The following is a 6,513-nucleotide window of genomic DNA, read 5'->3' as shown; positions in this document are numbered from 1 at the left end:
GTTTCTAATTACAGATATCTACAATTACAATATCTGCAACTGAATTACAACTAGCTTTAATTCCAGTTTCAGATATCTACAATTTAATTCTGACTAGTCCTAATTCCAGTTCGAGATATCTTTAATTCCCCTCAATTCAAGATATCTACATCGTCCTTTTTAGATATGTTAAATTCAGTTTTTACTAGTCAGAACAAAGTTGTAGATATCTTGAACTGGGATTACGGATAGTCATAATTTAATTGTAGATATCTATAATCAAGTTATAGATATCTTAAAATAAATTTTAATTAGAGATATCTCAAATTGCAGATATCTTTAACTTCCATTCTGCCTAGTCAAAATGTAATTACAGATATCTTGAGTTCTGACTAGGAGAAAAGACGTTGTAGATATCTTGAATGAAAATTCTGACTAGTCACAATGTAATTACGACTAGTCAACATGCAGTTGTAGAAATCTGCAATATTAATTCCGGATAGTCAAACTTAGCCATTAAATGTTAAAACAGGTTGCTGTAGTCCATCATGTGTGCTGCACCTTCACAATATTAGTAACTTCATATCTATTATTCAACTCTGGTCTCTCCGTCTGTCGTGGTTTTCTGCTGTGGTTGGACGATGTCAACGGCATCAACCGTAAACTGATGACACACGAGGATGACACATCTGATTGACGTCAGAACTACAGCAGAGTAAACGGAGACTGCAGAAGTACAAGCACTGAGTAGAGACGGGTCAACTAGCCGGGACGTCCACACCCGGGGGGTCATGAAGGTTTCCTAGTCAAATAATCCTTTTTCGCTTCAGAAAAATTGCCTACAAGCCATTTCCAATGACCTTGTGACCCTTCCTGCAGTGATGGGAGTAGCAGTCGCCTCTGTAAGACAGGGGTCGGCAACCCGCGGCTCTAGAGCCGCATGCAGCTCTTCAGCGCCGCCCTAGTGGCTCCTGGAGCTTTTTCAAAAAAACGTTTGAGAATGGAAATAGATCTGGAGGGAAATATATTTTTTGTTTTAATATGGTTTCTGTAGGAGGAAAATCATGACACACACATTCTTAACGTTTTCCAATGCTGTAAAAATGTGTAGAATAAACATTAAATTTCAACATTTCTGTTAACGAAGATTTGCATCAGAGCCTGCAACACACGTTTCTACCAGCAGGGTGGTTGTGAACAAACCGGCAGCTGTGTGATGGGACATGGATCCCAAAGGGAAAAAGAGAAAACTGAGGAGAAAAGAGGATTCAACGTTTCTTGGACCGAATCATTTGCACTCATTGCCTGAATGTTTGCTCTGTAGCGAGAAGTTGTCCAATAACAAAAAGAGTAAAGTGGAAAGACATTTCCAGGGAAGGAAATGCTACATTTAAAGCCAAGTACCCAGTTGGGAGTGAGAGAAAAAGTGCGCTTGCATTACTTCTGGAGAAATTAGAGGAGCGCAAAAATAGATTTAAGAAGTGGATTGCATCTCCAAACTCCACCGCAAGTTTTGTTGTAACCGGGGAGATAATAAAGCCTGGAAAACCATTTGCAGACCTACCGTATTTGCTGACTTCAAAAACAAAACGAGATAATACAGACTCTCTCCGCTAAGACAGTGAAGGAAAGGACAATTAAAATGGCAGCAACATCGCCGATCAGCAAATCAAGGACATAAATTCAGCGCCAGTAGACTCAATGATTGTGTTGAGTCGGGTGATGTGATCAATATTGAACAGACTGAGCTTTTATGCAGGTATGTGAACTCTTATGTATTTGTAGCCGACTTAGTCATTTTGATAGTAGGCTAATATAACTAATATAGATACATGCAGCATGTGTTGCCTTCATTATAAGGCTGATACAAGACTTTTCATTTTTTGCGGCTCCAGCCATTTTGTTTTTTTTGGTCCAATGTGGCTCTTCCAACATTTTGGGTTGCCGACCTTGCTCTAAGGTCATTGTTGATGTCTTCCCTCGGTGGCATTGTGTTAAAACCCTGGCTGAGGGGCTCCAGATCAGGGATCCTGAGGTTTTTAGAGGAGAAGTAACCCCCGAATCAAAAATAAATCCCTTTTCGACCGTCTTACAGAGATTCCTTCATTTCTGAGTGAGGCGTTCCAGCGATAAGTCATTTTTCTTTTTTTCTTTTTATCAAATTTTTATTTTATTTTCATTCAAACAGAAAACAAACAATGATGCACTGGCACTGAATATATTGTTACATCAATACCCCCACCCCCACCCTACCCACCTGGACACACACATAAAATGAAATAAACTATTAAAAGTCCATGGCAATTATTTGACGTCTGTATATGAAATTAAAATAAAATCGAGACAGGGCGGCTAAAGCAAGTAAAAAAAAAAAATATATATAAGTCATTTTTCTAAACTACATCGGCTGATAGAAGTAGTTTAAACCGTACGGTAGGTGGATGGACGCCTCTGTAGCATCGGAGTGGATCTGGCCCGGCCTTCCCTTCCCTGCTCTCGGCTCGATCCCGGTCTCCCTGCGAGCCCTGGGGACCCGCTATTGATCGCTGCCTCGTAGGTAGTGATTGGACATGAGTGGATAATTTCCTTTGTTGCATTAGAGTCCATTACTGGCCCGCTCCCCGGAAAGCGATAGACATCCTTTAAAAAGGAAAAAAAAAAAGAAGAAATGTGGAGATGATTCTTCTCCAACAAATGATTCACCAGCCGAGGCTGCGAGTTCCTCGCCGGGTCCATTTGGGGACCTGATAACTTGATAAGAGGACACACGGCATCAACAGGGAGTCATGTTGTCTCCTTTACCTTCAACAGTGTCCTAACAAACCTGGGTTTATATCCTCCTGGAAGAAGATGTAACAGGCTGGATCTTTTGGTCTTGGAGATCAAACTAAACTTTTTTAACCCTTGTGCTGTCTTTGGGTCAAGGGAGGGTGAAGGAAGGAAGGAAGGAAGGAAGGAAGGAAGGAAGGAAGGAAGGAAGGAAGGAAGGAAGGAAGGAAGGAAGGAAGGAAGGAAGGAAGGAAGGAAGGAAGGAAGGAAGGAAGGAAGGAAGGAAGGAAGGAAGGAAGGAAGGAAGGAAGGAAGGAAGGAAGGAAGGAAGGAAGGAAGGAAGGAAGGAAGGAAGGAAGGAAGGAAGGAAGGAAGGAAGGAAGGAAGGAAGGAAGGAAGGAAGGAAGGAAGGAAGGAAGGAAGGAAGGAAGGAAGGAAGGAAGGAAGGAAGGAAGGAAGGAAGGAAGGAAGGAAGGAAGGAAGGAAGGAAGGAAGGAAGGAAGGAAGGAAGGAAGGAAGGAAGGAAGGAAGGGAAAAAGAAGGAAGGAAGGAAGGGAGGGACGAAAGAAGGAAGGAATTGAGAAAAGAAGGAAGGAAGGAAGGAAGGGAAAAAAGAATGAAGGTAGGAAAGGAGAAAACAAGGAAAACATGTACGAGGGAAGAAAAGAAGGAAGGAAGGGAGAAAAGAAAGAAGGAAAGGAGTAAGGAATGAAGGGAGAAGGAAGGAGAGAGCAGGAGGAAATCCTGCTTCTCATCTTTGTTTGTAACACGGGTAAAAACGAACCGATGACAAAAACAGGCGCGTTAAACGGTGACAGGCTTGTGCGACGGGTTTGTGGTGGTTGAAGAAGGATTGATGCTTGTTGAAGGACTTGTCTAACGGAAACGTTAAGACCCGGTGAAGGACACCCATGTTTGCTTCCTTCTAGCTCGTCATTGGAAGTCCAGTATCGTACCTGTTCATACCGTATCAGATTAATATAGTAGACGTTTAATGAAAAACTGGTGACCCTGATTACAACTACTACGCTACAACCGTCACCCCCCCAAGAACTCGACTGCACATTTCACTTTACCCTATTTGCACCATCTCACCTGTTGTATTTCAAATCCATCATGTAAATACTGTAAATATTCAGGTTTAGTTTCTTTTTAATTATTTTGGACTGTTTATTTTTATTATTCTTTATTCTTCTATTTTATTACTTGTGTTTTGCACCGTGGGTCAGATAGGACTGTCATTTTACAGTCCTCTAACATAGAGCATATCTGACAATAAAGCTTGAAACTTGAAACAACCCTTTCAGTTACACGCCCTGCGGACATCCTGCTGATAGAGGAGATATATATATATATATATATATATATATATATATATATATATATATATATATATATATATATATATATATATATATATATATATACCGGTGTATATATATTTATCTTGAATATTAAAGCACAGATTTAACCCTTTTTTGGGAGGGGGGTCTTATGGAGTGGTATGTTGTGAACCGGATTATACAGGATATTGTAATTAAACTGTATTTAATTCCACTTTACAGAAAGCTAGTCTAACTGCTCCGGGTGACTGATGGTAGTTAATGACGTTGCAGCTGCTGGACGCCCATAATCACATCCAACAACCTCGGGGACCCCCCCCCCCCCCCCCCCCGGACGTCATGGCTTCATTAGTGTCTGTTCCCTAAAACGGGAGGATGCTGATGCTGACTGATGCTGATGATGATGCTGACTGATGCTGCTGATGATGATGCTGACTGATGCTGCTGATGATGATGATGCTGATGCTGACTGATGCTGCTGACTGATGCTGCTGACTGATGCTGCTGATGATGATGATGCTGATGCTGACTGATGCTGCTGACTGATGCTGCTGACTGATGCTGCTGATGATGATGATGCTGACTGATGCTGCTGACTGATGCTGCTGACTGATGCTGCTGATGATGATGATGCTGATGATGATGCTGACTGATGATGCTGATGATGATGCTGACTGATGATGCTGATGATGCTGCTGACTGATGCTGACGCTGCTGACCGATGCTGATGCTGCTGACTGATGATGCTGACTGATGCTGCTGACTGATGCTGACTGATGCTGATGCTGTTGACTGATGCTGCTGACTGATGCTGCTGACTGATGCTGATGCTGCTGACTGATGATGCTGACTGATGCTGATGCTGCTGACTGATGATGCTGACTGATGCTGCTGACTGATGCTGACTGATGCTGATGCTGTTGACTGATGATGCTGACTGATGCTGCTGACTGATGATGCTGACTGATGATGCTGACTGATGCTGATGCTGATGCTGCTGACTGATGCTGATGCTGCTGACTGATGCTGCTGACTGATGCTGCTGACTGATGCTGATGCTGCTGACTGATGATGCTGACTGATGCTGATGCTGCTGACTGATGATGCTGACTGATGCTGATGCTGATGCTGCTGACTGATGCTGATGCTGCTGACTGATGATGCTGACTGATGCTGATGATGCTGACTGATGCTGCTGACTGATGCTGATGCTGCTGACTGATGCTGCTGACTGATGCTGCTGACTGATGCTGATGCTGCTGACTGATGCTGCTGACTGATGCTGCTGACTGATGCTGCTGACTGATGCTGATGCTGCTGACTGATGATGCTGACTGATGCTGATGCTGCTGACTGATGCTGATGCTGCTGACTGATGCTGCTGACTGATGCTGCTGACTGATGCTGATGCTGCTGACTGATGCTGCTGACTGATGCTGCTGACTGATGCTGATGCTGCTGACTGATGCTGCTGACTGATGCTGCTGACTGATGCTGCTGACTGATGCTGATGCTGCTGACTGATGATGCTGACTGATGCTGATGCTGACTGATGCTGATGCTGCTGACTGATGCTGATGCTGCTGACTGATGCTGCTGACTGATGCTGATGCTGCTGACTGATGCTGCTGACTGACGCTGATGATGATGATGCTGCTGACTGATGATGCTGATGCTGCTGACTGATGATGCTGACTGATGATGCTGATGCTGCTGACTGATGATGCTGACTGATGATGCTGATGCTGATGATGCTGATGTGACTCCTCTGTGATGCTGCTCATCACAGTCCTGCCCTGGGAAAGTCCCCCCCCCCCCCCCCGTTAATGATCTGATAACGTGACTGATCGCCGCCCCCTGGGCGGGGGGGTGTTGGTGGAGGGGGTTCCGTGCGCCGCTGCCTCCGAAGTCAAACCTCCACAGATCCTGAACGCTCTCTGGTCCAGGACGATCCCGGATCCAGTCAGGACCGGCTCTTCCTTCCCGGCTCTCCCAGGTCTGGAGCGGTGGTACCGGGGGAGGAAGAGGAAGAGGAGGCGGAGCAGGGAGATGCGTGCTGGCTGCGCGGACATGTTCCCCGGCTCTCCGGAGCGCACGACGCGGCTGCAGCCTCCCCTCGGCCCGCAGCGCCCGCAGAGCCCGCAGCGCCGGGGGCTTCCTGCTGCTGGTCCCTGCGAGGATCCCAGGCTGTAGGTCCGGCTTCAGGACCAGGAACCGACCCCCCCACCACCGGAGATCCGGGAGGAGGTGGAAGGCGGCGGCGCGGCGGCGGTGGATCTCCGGCATCCATGAGATCAGCTCCGCTCCTCTCTGCACCATGATGAGCTCGGAGGAGGGAGACGCGGGGCCGGCCTGCGGGGAGACCAGCGGGGGGACCAGCGGGGAGACCAGCGGGAGGACCAGCGGGGGGACCAGCGGGGGG

This window comes from Cololabis saira, chromosome 10, assembly GCF_033807715.1.
Source record: "Cololabis saira isolate AMF1-May2022 chromosome 10, fColSai1.1, whole genome shotgun sequence".
Classification (NCBI taxonomy): Eukaryota; Metazoa; Chordata; class Actinopteri; order Beloniformes; family Belonidae; genus Cololabis; species Cololabis saira.
The sequence above is the reverse complement of the archived record's forward strand: the minus strand, read 5'-3'. Positions refer to the sequence as shown.